This window comes from Elephas maximus, chromosome 17 (assembly GCF_024166365.1).
Source record: "Elephas maximus indicus isolate mEleMax1 chromosome 17, mEleMax1 primary haplotype, whole genome shotgun sequence".
In the NCBI taxonomy this organism is placed as follows: domain Eukaryota; kingdom Metazoa; phylum Chordata; class Mammalia; order Proboscidea; family Elephantidae; genus Elephas; species Elephas maximus.
The window spans coordinates 5233915-5251922 of NC_064835.1; the positions used below are offsets into that span (position 1 = coordinate 5233915).

Below are 18008 nucleotides of genomic sequence, written 5' to 3' on the forward strand. Positions count from 1 at the left end.
AATTTACAACACATATTTGGGGGGGGGGGCGCATAATTCAATCCATAACAATATATTTTCAACAACAACAAAAATCTCTCCACCATGTCAAGCTTTCTGGACAGGCTCTGTTCTGAAATGGGAACCACCTCTTCTCTGAAACATCTCAGAGGTCTACCTCTTTCCATCTACGATGCCTTTTTAGGGTGTAGTTGCCCAAATTCCACTTAGTCTCCCTGACTGGAAGAGAGTTTGCCATTGGTCTCACTCATTCTCCTGGCCCCAGAGCTACCAGCCCCGGAATTAGCCCCTCTCTGGCTAAGCTCACATAACACATTATAAAACCACAGAGATCTGCAGAGTCAATTCTTGTGGGAAACTCAGAACTCTTAAAGCTCCAACCTCCTCTAGAGTCCCCTCCATACTCACCTGCCTCTGTGAGCATCCAGGCCCCCTTTGTCTAAGATAGAGTCTGGCTCTTTCTGCACAGACCCTTTGCAGCTCCTGAGTCCTCATCTCTAGTGTGGAGAATGTGATTGTCAAGGTCCCTATGTGGCTGTGTGGCCTTGGAAAGTGACTCTCCAAGTCTCAGTTTCCTCATCTGTATGATAGAGATAATAATATATGTAAACATAAGGTCTAGCACATAGTAAAAACCCGTACCCGTTTCAGTCAAGTCAATTCTGACTCATAATGACCCTGTAGAACAGAGTAGAACTGCCTCATAGAGTGTCCGAGGAGCGCCTGGTAGATACGAACAGCAGACCTTTTGGTTAGGAGCCATAGCCCTTAACCACTATGCCACCAGGGTTTCCGGCACATAGTAAACTTCAACAAAAGTTAGTTGGTATTATTATTTTATTATTATATGAGGGCATGTTTTCAATAAGAGAGAGAAAAGGGTAATAGGTGAGAACTGGAACCTGTGTGCTACACTGAGTCAGAATCCCCCTAGGCAAGGTCTCAGGAAAGCCTGGGCAGGGGTCCCCTATGGGCCAGGAGGCTTACACTCACTGATCAGTCCTAGCTGTCACTCTGAGGGCAGAGCCAGTGTCTGGAGGTCTGCTCTCACTAAGGGCACATGCCCAGGATGTCCAGTGCAGAAAGCAGATCCCCATTCACCCAACCGGGACTTTGCTGTCTTCTGAGGAGAGGGATCTACTGAGGGCCTCATGTGGGTGACAGACCAGCTAGGACTTACATACACAGGCAGATACAGCTGCTGCTGTGACTTCTCCCTCCCCTCTTAATTTATGTTGCCTTGCCCTTTATTCAAGGAGCTCTGGAGGTACAGTGGTTAATGCTCATACCAAAAGGTTGGCAGTTTGAACCCACCAGCTGCTCTGCAGGAGAAAGATGTGACAGTCTGTTCCCTAAAGATTTACAGCCTTGGAAACCCTATAGGGGCAGTTCTACTCTGTCTCATAGGGTTACTATAAGTCAGAATTAACTCAGCTGCAGTGGTTAGGTTTTTTTTTTTTTTTTTTTTTTTGGTAGTAGCGGGTGAGTGGTGGCCTTTATCCATTATCCAGGAAGGGCAGAGGGAGGTCTATGCAAAAAGAACACAGAATATCAGGACTCCCGTTTAAGAGGTGGAAGAAGGCAGGTTTGGCTCCTGGAAGCTGAAGTGGTATTTGAAGCAGATATGTTGTGTGGCTCAAGGCACCAGTCATTGGACTAGGCTGATCAAAGGAGCATGGACTTCAGCCTCTTATCTTGGCTCAGATCCACTTGGGTCAGAAGCAAGGGCCTCATTACTGCCAGCTCCCTGCCCTTTCCCGTTGTCCATGCACAGCAAAAGCCAATAGTCAAGAGGAGGATGCCCCAACATGGGAGACAAATGACCTGAACTCTTCATCTTGTCTCTTTTGCAGAATATTGACCAAGTCTCTCACCCCACTGATTTCAATGGCTTCATTGGCTAAATAAGTTACTGTGATGGTTAAAGTTGTGTGTCAACTTGGCTGGGCCATGATTCTCAGTGGTTTGGCAGTTATGATGTAGTTTGGCTGTCATGTGATGTTGTGATCACTTCCACGATGAGATTTAATATAATGTGATCACCTCCAAGATGGGATCTACTGTGAGTAGCCAATGAGTTGAAAGGGAGTTTCCTCGGGCATGTGGCCTGCATCAGATATAAGTGGACATTCTGGCAAGGTCATGGGCTTTTGCTTGCTCTGAATCCTGCTGGCTCCTGTTCATCTGACCTCCAGTTCTTGGGGCTTGAGCTAGCAACTTACCTGTAGTCTTGCCTGCCGATCTTGGGACTCATCAATCTTTGACGCCTGTGAGCGAGAGCCTTGCTCTCTGACCTGGCGATCTTGAGTTTGCCAGCCCCCATGGGGCTATATGAATCTGGAGAAGCCTCTATCCTGACCCACAGACTTGGGACATTCCAGTCTCTACAACTGCATGAGCCGTTTCCATGATATAAATCTCCCTCTATAAATATATTTATACATTTTACTGGCTTTTCTTCTCTAGAGAACCCAGCCTGAGACAGGTACCCATTCCTGTTTTCTTCGTTTGGTGTAAGGATTGTTATTGTGAGCTGCCATCAAGTCGGCCCCCAATTCATGGTGACCCCATTCCCAATAGAACAAAATGCTGCTGGGCCCTGTGCCATCCCCATGAATAGTTACAGATAGGACTATTGTGATCCACAGGGTTTTCAGTGGCTGATTTTCAGAAGTAGGTAGCCAGATCTTTCTTCCTAGTCCATCTTAGTCTGAAAGCTCCACTGAAACCTGTTCAACATCATAACAACATGCACACCACCACCGGTAGATTGGCAGTGAGTACATGTGAGGTACTTTAGAGGAGAATTGAACTGCGTCTTCCTCATAGAAGGCAAGAATTCTACCACTGAACCATCGTTACCCCCGGTCTGAGGGTAAGCATGATCTTATCTCTGCAAGTGCATTTGGAAGGCTCCCAAGGCCTCTGTATTGTTGGGGATTGTTGAAGCTGTTGTGTTATTTTTTTCTGCAGGAGAACGTGGCTGGAAACCAAGAAGGATGCTAGCAAAACCAAGCAACAAACTGAGAAAGGACTTGGGAACTTGAGGGCTATAGGAACTCAGCAGGCCTTAAATGAGGTTTGACTTTGTTGTTAGGGCCTAGAAACTGATTCTAGGTAGTTTCCTCATTGACAAGGTACTAAAGGCTGTGAAGATCGACGAATCCCAAGATCAGCAGGCAAGACCAAAAGTAAGCTGCTAGTTCAAATCTCAAGAACCAGAGTGCAGACGAATAGGAGCCAGCTGCAGGATTCAGAATGAACAAAAGTCCCTGAGCCTTGCCAGAACATCTGCTTATATTCAGATGCAGGCTTATATTCAGATGCAGGCCATACACCCAAGGAAACTCCCTTTCCACAGATTGGCTACTCACGGCAGATCCCATTAGGGAGATGATCACACTTCCTGAGTTATTTTATGGACATAATTGCTAAACCCCTTCACAGATCAAAGCTCTGGTTTAAGAGGGATCCCTCTCTTGCCATATTCACCATACTGTAGTGGGTCTTGCAGGTGGCAAGTCAGGAGAGACTTCCAGATGACTGGGTCTTGTCTCCCAGATGCCATGGACAGGCAGAATGAGGAATAGAAAGGAGATACAGATGAGGAAGCAGTCACAAGCCCTGCCCTTGGGGAACTCACAACATGGTGGGAATACAAGACCCCCACACATGAATCAGTACTTCATTCCTGTTTATGGCTGAATAATATTCCATTGTGTGGATATGCCACACTTTGTGTATCCCTTCATCAGCTGATGGACACTTGGGTTGTTTTAAATTTTGGACTATTATAAATAATACTGCTAGGAACATTCATATACAAGTATTGGTGTGCACAGGAGTGCATATGACAGAACATAGAGCCTCATATTACAGCCCTGCAAGAGACATACATGCTGACAAGCAGCTGGGGTGACTGGAGAGTTTGGTAGGCTCAGTCTAGGAAGACGACCTGGAGGAGGCAACTTTTGAGCTGCTTTTAAAAGCCTTATTTTGATACACAGAGAAGAAAAGACTGGGTGAGGTGGACTGATGGGGAGACACAAGAGGTAAGGAGAAGGTCTTCCAACTGAGAAAGATCAGATTTCCTTTGTAGAAGCTTGGATATAAATTGGAGTCCCTGGATGGCATAAATGGGTAAGTGTTCAGCTGCTAACTGAAAGGTTGGTGATTTGAGTCCACCCAGAAATGCCTCAGAAGAAAGGCCTGGTGATCTACTTCCAAAAAATCAGCCATTGAAAACCCTGTGGAGCACAGTTTTACTCTGACACACATAGGGTTGCCATGAGTCAGAACCAACTCTACAGCTACTAGTCTGGTATTTTGAGGGGAGAGGAGGCACGTGTATATTGAACTATCAGAGAGATCAAGGAAGAAGCAGGGAACCAATCTTTGAGGAGCAGTCTTTTTGCTCCAGGCATGATTCCCACAAGAACCTCACAAGCTCACTCACCCTATTAAAAGGTGAGGCTTTCTGTGCAAAGAGCTCGGGATCTAAAGTCAAACAGTCCTAGCTTCTCACTTAGGGCCCACATGATTTTAACTTTTCTGAGCTTCAGTTTCCTCACAGAAAATAGGGAATATAATATTGACCAACCCAGGAGTTGTTCCCTTGTACACTGAATGTCTGTCTGCATGTAAGATGCCATGGCATGTGGTGCTAAATGCATATTTGAAAAATAAACGCATGGCCACAAAAAAAGACATCCCAGCCCCCTGTTCAGGACAGCCTCCTGCACTCTGTGCTTCTCCAGCTCTGCCCAGCCCTTTCTGGGGGTGAAAAGAGCCCCTCCTAGGGGAAGTTGGCAGGCCCTAAAGACACACAGCCTGCCAAAGGGAAATAGACTGATTCCGTTTAGCAGCCAAGCTGTTTAACAAAACCACAGGAAAAGTCTTGGTCCCAGATCGTTCAGAGGCTTGGGCAGAGGAAAGTGGCCCCATTTTCAGAGTTTGGGCCCTTGAGTGGTACAAATGGTTAAGCACTTGGCTGCTAACAAAAAGGTTGGAGGTTTGAGTTCACGCTGAGGTAAAAAAAAAGGCCTGGCGACCCACTTCCGAAAAACCAGCCATTGAAACCCTATGGAGTGCAGTTCTACTCTGACACACGTGGGATCGCCACGCGTCAAAGTCAACTCAATGGCAACTGTTTTGTTTCCCAGGGTGGAAAGGCAACCCGTAGCATTGCTGCCATGACACAGGGACTTCAGCCGCTGCAGCTGCAACATCACTTGGCAGGAGCTGTCTGGGGTGCTCCTGACCACACCAGGCACTCCAGACACTGCCTTGGGACCCGAACGTGCAGCGGGTGGAAGGGCCTGAGGGCACAGCACTTCCAGTCTCTGGCTGTAATCACAGCTAATTGGATCTCTGCTGCTGCCAAAATTGATTCTCGACTGAATTCAGACCTTTGTTTAATTAATTATCATTCACCTGAAAACTGCCGCTTTCCTCAGACTAAGTGGTTAACTGTTTCCTCCCTTCTGAGACTCTTGGCTTCCCCTGAGCTCTGAACCTTATACTAAAGGATGAAGCTGCTCCCAGGGAGACTCCTAGCTCAAGCCTCAAAGAGGCTAAGGCAAGGTGGAGCCAAGATCGCGGAATAGACAGACACTTCCTTCGAGCCCTCTTTACAACAAAGACCCAAAAAAACAAGTGAAACAAGTGTATTTATGACAAGCTAGCCAGGGCTCCTAAAAAAAAAAAAAAAAAAAAGATTTTTTTTTTAGGAGCCCTGGTGGCATAGTGGTTAAGTGCTACAGCTGCTAACCAAAAGGCTGGCAGTTGAAATCTGCCAGGCACTCCTTGGAAACTCTATGCGGCAGTTCTACTCTGTCCTGTCGGGTTGCTATGAGTGGGAATTGACTCGACGGCAGTGGATATGGTATGGGTAGGAGCCCCAGACATCAAAGGCAAGCTTAGAAAACTAACTGAGAGGCAGGCAGAGGAAGAGACGGTTCAAAAGCAGAGAGGGGTTACTGGACCTGAATTGCGGGGAGCCCTCCGGTGCCATTTTGGAGAGGCGGTAGGCTAGTACTAGCATTAAGCCGCAGTTTCCTGAGGGAGAAGCAGCCAGCTACACAGCCTACTCACACCTCCGGAACCAGAGAGTAACGGTGCTCTCAGCAAAAGCTAAGTACTTGCATATATTTTATCGCGGCCGTCCCCCTACCCCCAGCTCCCAAGTCGGCTTCAGCAGCTGACTTCCCTGGGCCTGAGATAGGCTCTGTTGGAGCACCTAGAGCCACCCTCCCGGCCTTGGAAAAGGAATAAATTTGCAATTGGGGGAAAAGATAATTCACCAGCTCCATTAACCGGGAGAGCTCAGGACAGAAGGAGCTCCTGTCCAGGCATAAATGGTCCGTGAACTTTGAGTACCTTGCCCTCTGCATGGACCTGTGTGGGCCAATTTCAGGAGAATAGGCCCTTGTTGGCAGACTCCAGCCATTTCAGCTGTGCGGTACAGAGGTGGGTGTTTGATGTTTGACATTGCTTTGCCTATTAAACAGGGTCTTCACCTACCCACACCAGGGGCCTAAGGACTGGTGGCTCCACTCAGGTCACCCAGCCAGCTGTGACAGGGGTCCAAGGATAACTGGTACCTCCCAGTCCTTACAACCAAAAGCAGTGGGTGCCCATGGTCCGTCTGCAGAACATACCCACTTGTACTCTCTGACGAACAGGGACAAGCTTTCCTCAGAGACATGTGGGGGACAATTCTCAGCCCCCTGCCTTGTTCAGAGTGTGACCCCCTGCTGCAACCAGATACCGGTACCTACACCAATCACCCCTGCCCCTCTAAGACAGTAGGACACAGCCTGTACCACACACTTGATGCTCAGCTACCTGGGCACCTGAGTTGAATTCCTACAAGATAAGTGAATGGACTCCTAGACTGATATGCCTGATAACAGCTCTAGCCATCTGGGGACAGGACGTCAGAGCTCCAAAGGTGAAAATAATCAAGCTAGCTCACTCAAGCAACCCATGTGGGCATATTAAAACAAAACAAACAAGCTACGACACAGTAAGCAAACATAAAATAAACTAATACAATAACTTAGAGTTGGCTCAGAGACAACAGTCAGTATCAAGTCACATAAAGAAACAGACCATGATCGCCTCAACAGGCTCTCAAAACAAAGAATCCAGGGATCTTCTAAATGAAAGTGCCTTCCTGGAATTACCAGAGGCAGAGTACAAAAGATTAAAATACAGAACCCTTCAAGACATGAGGAAGGAAATGAGGCAATATGCAGAACAAGCCAAGGAACACACAGATAAAGCAATTGAAGAAATTAAAAAGATTATTCAGGAACAATGAAAAATTTAATAAGCTGGAAAAATCCATACACAGACAGCAATCAGAAATTCAGAAGATTAATAATAAAATTACAGGAGTAGACAACCCGAGAGAAAGTCAGAGAAGCAGAATTGAGCAAGTGGAAGGCAGAATTTCTGAACTTGAAGATAAAGCACTTGGCACCAATATATATATAAATCAGATAAAAGAATTTTAAAAAATGAAGAAACCTTAAGAATTATGTGGGACTCTATCAAGAGAAATAACCTACAAGTGATTGGAGTACCAGAACAGGGAGGGATAACAGAAAATACGGAGAGAATTGTTGAAGATTTGTTGGCAGAAAAGTTCCCTGATATCGTGAAAGAAGAGAAGATATCTATCCAAGATGCTCATCGAACTCCACATGAGGTAGATGTTAAAAGAAAGTCTCCAAGACATATTGTAATCAAACCTGCCAAAACCAAAGATAAAGAGAGAATTTTAAGAGTAGCTAGGGATAAATGAAAAGACACCTACAAAAGAGAGCCAATAAGAATAAACTCAGACTACTCGGCAGAAACCATGCAAGCAAGAAGGCAATTTAAAAAACTGAAGGAAAAAAATTGCCAACCAAGAATCATATATCCAGCAAAACTGTCTCTCAAAAATGAAGGTGAAATTAGGACACTTCCAGATAAACAGAAGTTTAATGAATTCATAAAAACCAAACCAAAACCACAAGAAATATTAAAGGTAGTTCTTTGGTTAGACATTCAATAATATTAGGTATCAACCCAAGACTAGAACACTGGGCAGAGCAATCAGATGTCAACCCAGACAGGGAAATCACAAAAATAAATCAAGATTAAAAAAACACTCAAAACAGGGTAACAGCAATGTTATCATGTAAAAGAAGGCAACATTAAAACCGTAAAGAGGGACTAACAAATGTAGTCATAGATCTTCCATGTGGAGAGGAAGACAAGGTGATACAAAGAAATAAAAGTTAGGTTTAAATTTAGAAAAATAGAGGTAAATAATAAGGTAACCACAAAGGAGACAAACTATCCTACACATCAAAATAAAATACAAGAAAAAAATAGAGACTCAGCAGAAACAAAATCAACAACAACAAATATGAGGAAAGGACAATATATAAAGATAATCTACTCAACACATAAAATTAAGTGGGAAAAAGAAACTATCAACAACACACAAAAAAAGACATCAAAATGATAGCACTAAATTCATACCTATCCATAATTATGCTGAATGTAAGTGGACTAAATGCACCAATAAAGAGAGACAGAGTGGCAGAATGGATTAAAAAACACGATCCGTCTATATGCCGCCTACAAGAGACACATCTTAGACTTAGAGACACAAACAAACTAAAATTCAAAGGATGGAAAAAAGTATATCAAGCAAACAACAATCAAAAAAGAGCAGGAGTGGCAATATTAATTTCTGACAAAATAGACTTTAAAGTTAAATCCACCACAAAAGATAAGGAAGGACACTACATAATGATTAAAGGGACAATATACCAGGAGGATATAACCATATTAAATATTTATGCACCCAATGACAGGGCTGTAAGATACATAAAACAAACTCTATCAGCATTGAAAAGTGAGATAGACAGCTCCACAATAATAGTAGGAGATTTCAACACACCACTTTCGGTGAAGGACAGGACATCCAAAAAGAAGCTCAATCGAAATGTCACAATCAACCAACTTGACCTCACAGACATATACAGAACACTCCACTCAACAGCAACCAAGGATACTTTCTTTTCTAGTGCACCTGGAACATTCTCTAGAATAGACCACATATTGGGCCATAAAGCAAGCCTTAGCAGAATCCAAAACATTGAAATACTACAAAGCATCTTCTCTGACCATAAGGCCATAAAGGTGGAAATCAATAAAAGAAAAAGCAGGGAAAAGAAATCAAACACTTGGAAACTGAATAGTACCCTGCTCAAAAAAGACTGAGTTATAGAAGACATAAGGATGGAATAAAGAAATTCAGAGAATCCAATGAGAATGAAAACACTTCCTATCAGAACCTTCGGGACACAGCGAAAGCGGCGCTCAGGGGTCAATTTATATCAGTAAATGCACAGATACAAAAAGAACAAAGGGCCCAAATCTAAGAATTATCCCTACAATTTGAACAAATAGAAAGAGAACAACAAAAGAAACCCTCAGGCACCAGAAGAAAACAAATAATAAAAATTAGAGCAGAACTAAATAAAATAGAAAAACAAGTAAAAGAATTAATAAGACCAAAAGCTGCTTCTTTGAAAAAATCAACAAAATTCACAAGCCATTGGCCAAACTGACAAAAGAAAAACAGGAAAGGAAGCAAATAACCTGAATAAGACATGAGGTGGGTGATATTACAACAGACCCAACTGGAATTAAAAGAATCATATCAGATTACTATGAAAAATTGTACTCTAACAAATTTGAAAACCTAGAAGAAATGGATGAATTCCTAGAAACACACTACCTACCTAAACTAACACAAACAGAGGTAGAACAACTAAATAGACCCAAAACAAAAGAAGAGGTTGAAAAGGTAATCAAAAAACTCCTAACAACAACAAAAAAAAGAGGATAAGGCAAAATGTCAAAAGAAAGAAAAAGACAACACATAGAATGGGAGAAAATATTTGCAAATTATTTATCTGATAAAAGTCTAGTACCCAGAAGATAAAAAGAACTTTCACAACTCAACAATAAAAAGACGAATGATCTAATTTATAAATGGGCAAAGAATATGACTAGCCATTTCTCCAAACAAGATACACAAATGGCCATTAAGTACACGAAAAGACACTCGACATCATTAGTCATTAGTGAAATGAGAATCAAAACCACCGTGAGATAACACTTCATACACACTAGGATAGCTATAATCAAAAAGTTATACAATAACATGTTAGTGAGGATGCAGAGAAATTAGAGTCTTCATATATTGCTGGTACAGGCACTTTGGAAAACAGTCTGGCAGTTCCTCAAAAGGCTAAAAAATATGGTTATCATAAGACCAAGCAATTTCACTCCTAGGTATATATGCAAGAAAATTGAAAATATATGTCCACACCATAACTTGTACATGAATGTGCATACTAGCATTGTGTATAATAGCCCCAAACTGGAAACAACCCAAATGTTCATCAGCTGATGAACCGATAAACAAAATATGGCATATCTGTATGATGGAGTATTACTTAGCCATAAAAAGGAAGGAAGCGTGATACATGCTACAACGTGGATGAACCCTGAAAACATGCTAAGTGAAAAACTTTAGACACAAAAGGCCACATATTATCTGATTTCAATTATATGAAATGTACAGAATAAGCAAATCCATAGAGACAGAAAGTACCAGGGGCTGGCGGTTGGGTGAGTTGGAGAATGACTGCTCACAAGTACAAGTTTTCTTTATAGAATAATGAAAATGTTCTGGAATTACTGGTGATGGTTACATGACTCTGTAAGTATACTAAAAACCAGTTAACTGTAAAATTTAAAAGGATGAATTTTATATGTTATGTGAATTATATCTCAATTCTTTCAAATGTCGAGAGTCCCTAAGTTTTCCACACCCACCAATCCTGAATGAAACATGAGCCCCAAACTGATTTTAGTGCCTTAATTGAGCTGTGAAATGACCCAAAATTGTTTGTTTTTTAAAAAAATGTTTATAATTGTCGTATACTTTTCCCTTTCTCCTGTTCTTGGCTAGAGAAGGTGGGGTCCAGCCCAATGGAGGGGACACTATGTATCAAGCACTTAACCTCTCTCTAAATCTTTTAGCCAAGTAAACTCCTCACAGAGGAGGAGAAAAAAACAATAAGAGGGCTGGACCACATCACAGCTCCACAACTTCCTCTCCGCCTTCTCAGACAGCCACCCTGCTTGAATACCATGAACCTCAGACTGAGCTCCTCTCTCCACTGCATCTTCTTCCACGTACAGCATCTCTGCTGTCAGCTGACCTGGCTCCCAAAGTCCTCGTTTCCTATACCTGGGTACCACCTCATGTGGAGCCACGTCTGGGGCTGAGTCAAGCTAACATGGTGCAGTTTCACCATCCTGACAGCTCAATATTTCTTTGTCCCCCAAAACGCTACCACCTATTCCTCCTCAAAATTTTTTTCTTTCTGCTACACCCACCTCTGGAAAAGAGTTTGTGGTCTTCTGACATAACAAAACTTTATACTGTTGCTCATGATTGGGCAAATGTAAGGATTTATCTGCAGTGCCAAACTCAATGTAACCCAAATATAAATGCACTCAAGTGGTCCGGTCTCAAATCTATGTAGTGGTCCAAGAGGCAGCCTCCAGCAAGCAAAATATTAAGAAATAAACTAAATCCTTCTCTTGTATTTCTAGGAGAAACACAAATATGTTCCAATTCATCATATGTAGTAAAAATATCCTTTCCCCACTCCCTTAGTTCATATCATACAACTAGTCCCAAATGTTTCTTTTTTTCTTTTGACTCTCAAATCCTTTTTCTCTTTGAACTTCAAGTGTGCAGAGCCGGATTAATCATAATGTTTGGCTTATGAGGAACTTTCGTCTTCGATCCATGCAGGGTCCATTTTTACTTATTAATTTATTTAGATACGTGCTCGGCTACTAGCCAAAAGATTGGTGGTTCAAACCCACCCTGAGATGCCCCAGAAGAAAGCCCTGGTGACCGGCTTCTGTAAGGTCACAGCCTTGAAAACCCTACAGAGCACAATTCCACCCTGCACATATGGGGTCACTATGAGTCAGAATCGACTCACCATCGACTAACAATATAGAAACCAGTTATTTTTAATAATGTAAGGAGCACCCCGAAACTAAAACTGAAACTCACCACTAATACCAGAATTAAAATTAACACTTTGACAATAACTTATCTGTAACTACACGGTAAACACCATTCCATTCCCTTGCCTTCTCTTACTTGCAACCATCATTTTGAATCCTGTGTTCATCGTGCCATGCTTTTTTTTAAATACCGTTTTATTGCCTCAGTAAGTGTTCTTTTAAAAGTGTTTTTTTTTTTATTTATATTTGTTTTAATTTTATAAAAAGACTATCATTATGTAAATAATCTTTTGGGATTTCATTTATATTATTGCGGTGGTGAGTTTTATGATTTAATCCATAGGCATTAATGTGCTGGCAAGTTGTTAGCAACCAGCTTTCCAGAAAACAAAATGCCTGAATTTCTAAGTTTATTATAAATTTTCCTGATAAAAAGAATGTGTTGCACACAATTTACAAATACCCAGAAAGCCAGTGCTGTAGCACTTAACCACTACGCCACCAGAGTTTCCAATTAACAAATAGCAACAAAAATATCAAATCATCTTTATTATAAATTATGTATAGCCAGTTAATTCTCACAGAGTGCTTTTGTTGATTTTTGCCCAACTCTTATATCCATATCCAACCTCTGGTTACATTTGATGAGTTAGTGTAGTTCCAACATAAATGTTTGATGTTTCTGTTATGTTAACCAATAAGATGGAAGGAAAGCAACAAAGACGTATGCCAGGGCTTCGCTTGTTTATCAGTGGCATAAAAAAGCCATTGCTGAGTCAGATAATGGCTTTCAAATACTGGAAGAATATTTCCTTGATTTTTGTGCTATTCATGATGTAACAGCTATAGACATGATGCATTTTTTAAGTTAATTACCATTATTAACGTTTCCTCTGTCACTTTCTCTAAGTCTAAACAACCACTCTCGCTACCCCCGCAAAAAAAGCCTTGACTTGTAGTGTTTGCCCATTTCTGTGGTGTAAATAGCCCCACCGTGACCAATTTCAAACTACTAACATTGCATCACCAAAAGCAGAGTAAAGATGTTCAGTAGAAAAACCATTATGTAATACTTCCGCCATTCAGGTGGGTGTCCTGGGTGGTGCAAACGGTTAAACACTTGAACACTGGCTGAAAGGCTGGCAGTTTGAACCCACCCAGAAGCACCTCAGAGGACAGGCCTGGTGATCTTCTTCCGAAAAGTCGCAGACTTGAAAACCCTATGGAGCAGGTCTACTCTGTACACACGCACTGGCCATGAGTCAGAATCAACTCAATAGAAACTGAGAACAACAAAAACACCACCACTCTGTTACAATATATAGAAATATCCTCAAGACGGAAATAGATGTAAATAACCTCAAAAACAGAGATAACAGTAAATACAGTAAAATAATTAGGAAGTTATAAGTTTTGAGTATTTACTACTTTTGTTTTTAATATAACTTATTTAATTGTAACCTCATATAATTTAATTTTTAGTAATGGCTGTGTTGAATATAATAGCTCCTGATACAAGTTGGCTCCAGCATGCCACTGTAGTTTGTATAATAGAGAGATGAAATAGTGAGAATTAGAGGCTGAACAAACGTGGCCCAGAGAACCTGGATCAAGATCTGGGTAACATAACTGATAGACCCTGAGCTGTCTCCCTTTAGGGAGAAGGCTAATGCTTTGGGTTTGAATGTGGGACAGTTGCATTATGGTAGCCAGATATTTTTTGGCAGTGAGAGGGTTAGTGAAAATGTGTGAAGAAGGATATATATAAATCTTGGGTAGCCACAACGGTGGAACCATTTATAGGTATTTGTCTGCTTTGGCTGCTCTTTATAAAAATACTCATCCTATTTGGGGTGTAAATCTATACGGGTGGCAGGTACCACCTCCATGTTAAAAATTGAAAGAAGCCATCTATGCTCTCTCTCTCTGCCCCCGATACCAAGGTTTGGCCAATCAGCAGTCACTCAGGTGTTTGAATCTGTAGAGTTGAGGCAAAGGCTCACGGACAGCTACCAATAGTTGGTGGTATCAACAATGATGACAGATGGAGTAGTGGTGGCCCCAAGTCCCAGTGGTGACAGAGCCAGGGGCAGCATTCAATCAGACTGCCCTGGGATATGAGCTTCACTGGGTCTTCAGCTGCCCAGCCTCATTGGCTCCTGCCAGGTTGTTGAACTTGAGCACCAAGCTTTCCAACAACTCATGAACCACCAGATATTTTCCCAATAAACTTATTTTTTACTCAAGTTAACCAGAATCTGTTTCTGTTTTTTTTGCAATCCTAAACCCTGACTAATACAGAAAAACCTAGTGCAGGGGTTGCTGGATTAAAGGGAATGTACACTTTTTATTTTTATAGACCCTGTGATGTTAAGTACCAAAAAGCCAAGTTATACCTACCAATAGTGTAGGTGGGTATTCCCTCCATAAAACTGAGCATTATCAACCATGTTACTCTTTGCCAAATTAAAAAGCAAAAAGTGACAGGTCGTTTTCATTTGCATTTCCTGGATTATTAGTGAGGTTAAACATCTTTTAAGATCCCTGGGTGGTGCAAACAGTTTGCACTGGTCTACTAACCAAGAGGTTAACAGGTCAAACCAACCCAGCAGTGCTACAGAAGCAAGGCCTGGCGATCTGCTTCTGTAAAGATTACAGCCAAGAACACCTTTTTTCTTCTTTTTAATTTAACTGTATTTGTTGCAACCTTTTGACACAGCAGGTGACCCAGGCACTACACTTCCATTCACAAATTCAGCAGAGTTACCTCTCAAACTGCCTGTACAATAGCCTAGGTAGGCATATAATTTTGCTACTCTAATCAATACTTTTTTCTTTGGAGAACAAGCCCTGTGGATACGTAAGCCTGATCGAGTTGGTTCAGTTTAACATACTAACTTCTAAAGGCCTAGTACCTGCAGTGTTGGTGACTACAGGGGGTGAAAGGCTTAGAAAGAAGATACTGGAAGATGAAACTCAAGTTATTTTAATGAGGATTTTTCTTATAAACATCAAGGTATATCTCAACACTTCAGTGACAAAAAAAAATTTGGCTTTGTAAGGAATCCACTTAATAGCTAAACACTTTAGACCGCTGAGTTAACCTTAGATCACGCACACTTCACAACAAACATTACCACCATCTGTTAAATAAGCCAGTGTGAAACTGGAGAAAAACTACTAGCTCTGCTTTAGGGCCTTAAAATATCACAGTATCACACTTAGAAGTAGAAAGAAATCTTATCTTCCCCTTAGTTACTGTCATGCCATACAGACGTTTAAAATGTTAACAAAAATAAAGAAAAAATCCTTGAAAATATATTATCAGAGGGAATGAGGATAAAGTATTGAACACACGTACAAGTGATCCCTCAGGCAGGGCTCTGTAGACTTCCTCTGTGCACGATGTGTCATCATCTCCTTCGAGCAGAATTTTTTCAGTGACAGTAGCACTGGTATCATCAACAGTAGGGTCATCTTCATCGATACCCAGGCCAAGTTTGATCATCCTGCAGATCCTGTTAGCACGTGTCTAGGCGTCTTCTAGACTAAAGCCAGAGGACAGGAGTGCAGTTTCTTAGAGTAAGATGAGCAGATCCTTCACAGGCATCATTCTTATCATCCTTGGCCTTTTGCCATAAGGTCTCAACAATGGAATGGCCCGGGTTTATCTCCAGGTGTTTCTTTGCTGCCATGTAGCCCACTGTTGAGTTGTCTCTTAGGGCTGGAGCATTCATGATTCTATACATGTTTGCCATCTAGCCATATGTGCTTGTGACAGTGCAGTATGGGGCCGTGACCAATTGGTTTCATACCACCACAATTTCAACCTTTTTCTCCAAGATGTATTTCATGATTTTGCAGAGGTTTTAAACTTTTTCTCTTCTTGTTTCTTTTTCCTTTTTTAATTTTTTTGAATTTTAGATGAAGGTTTACAGAACAAACTAGTTTCTCATCAAACAGTACACACATTGTTGTCTGACATTGGTTAACAACCCCTTGTTTTTCTTTTCTTCATCTTCTAGAAGTTCCAAGCCCTCTTTGGTGACTGACACCAAAGTCTTCCCTCAAATTCCTTCAGCTGTCAGATACAGTACTCATCGATGGGTTCGATAACATAGATTACTTCTAAGCCATGCTTCCGGAGATGTTCCACAAAGACTCAGTTAGCAACTTGGTCCTTGGTCTACTACCAGTGATGCAGTAGATGTGTTTCTGGTTTTCCTTCATTCTGGTGCAGTAGTGGAAACCCTGGTGGCGTAGTGGTTAAGTGCTACAGCTGCTAACCAAGAGGCTGGCAGTTCAAATCCGCCAGGCGCTCCTTGGAAACACTATGGGGCAGTTCTGCTCTGTCCTATAGGGTCGCTATGAGTTGGAATCGACTCGACAGCAGTGGGTTTGGTTTTGTTTTTTGGTGCAGTAGTCCTTGAGAGAAACTTTCTCATCACCCAAAGCAGATTATAATATCTTAACAGCTCTGAAAGCTTCTTCCAATTTTGAAAGTCTTCATGTATTTCAGCCTTAATGTTTTTAGAGAACTGCTCATAAAAATTTTTGTAGTTCTCTTTATCTTCCACCAGTTCTGTGAAGAGTTCTAAGCACTTTCTGACCAAATTCTTCCTGATAACTTTCAAAATTTTGCATTGTTGCAATATCTCACGGGAAATATCTAGAGGGAGTTCCTTAGAGTCCACCACACCTCTAATGAAATTCAGATATTCAGAAATTAGCGCCTCACAGTTATCCATGATGAAAACTATGTGTATGTATAATTTAGTGTTGTTCTTTTTCTTTCTGTTTTCAAACAGGTCAAAGGGAGCATGTCTTGGGACAAAAAGAAGGGCTCTGAATTCTAACAGTCCTTCAACTGAGAAATGCTTCATCATACCCAGGTTGTCTTCCCAGTCACTGGTCAAGGCCTTATATAGAACTCTCCATATTCTTCACTGATAACATTGTCAGGATTTCTGGTCCAAATGGGCTTTGTTTTGTTGAGTACATCTTGGTGGAGGTACTTTTCCTTGATCTTTTTCTTCTTGTCACCATCCTTCTTTTTTCTCCTTCTTCATCAAAACCAACATCTTCGATTTCGGGCTTGTCATCAGACTCCTTTTCTTCTTTCTCTTTCTCTTCTTTAGCCTCATCTTCACTCACTTCTTTATCTCATTCTTTTTTCACGAAAAGAGTAACTGGATAGCCAGTAAATTGAGGATGTTTCGTCACTATTTCCTTCATTCTTCTTCCTCAAAATACTCAGTTCGATCTTCTTTCAAATGCAGGATGACCTTTGTTCCACACCCATACGTTTGCCTGTGTTCGTCCTAACTCTGGACAACCTTCCTGCTGAAGACTTCCATGTAGACTGAACATTATCCTTATGTTTGGTGATCACGGTCACTTTCTCAGCAACGAAATACGCAGAATAAAACCCCACGCTAAACTGGCCAATCATGGCGATTTCTGCGCCAACCTGCAAAGCTTCCAAGAATGCTTTGGTCCCCGACTGGGAGATGGAACCAAGGTTATTGATCAAGTCAGCCTTGGTCATCCCAATTCCAGTGTCCACAATCATGAGGTTTCGATCCCGCTTGTTTGTTATGAGGTTATGTGCAGCTCTTTCCCAGAGGCTAGCATACTGGGATCTGGCAAGCTTTCATATCTGATTTTGTCCAGAGCATCTGATGAATTTGAAGTCAGCTCCCTCAGAAATATCTCTTTGTTCATGAAGAAAGTATTGATGATCAAGGATATCAACTGTACAGCCAAGAACACTTTATGGAATATTTCTACTCTGTAATATGTGGGGTCGCCATGAGTCAGAATTGACTTGATGGCATCTGGTTTGGTTTTGTTTTAAAACGTCTTTTATGTTTTTTGTTTTG

General features: G+C 41.7%; 1 pseudogene; it reads right to left on the reverse strand.

Annotated features, from left to right (window-relative positions):
• The window catches only part of LOC126060941 (heat shock protein HSP 90-alpha-like), a 134366-nt pseudogene that overhangs the window by 16981 nt on the left and 99377 nt on the right, over positions 1–18008 (reverse strand).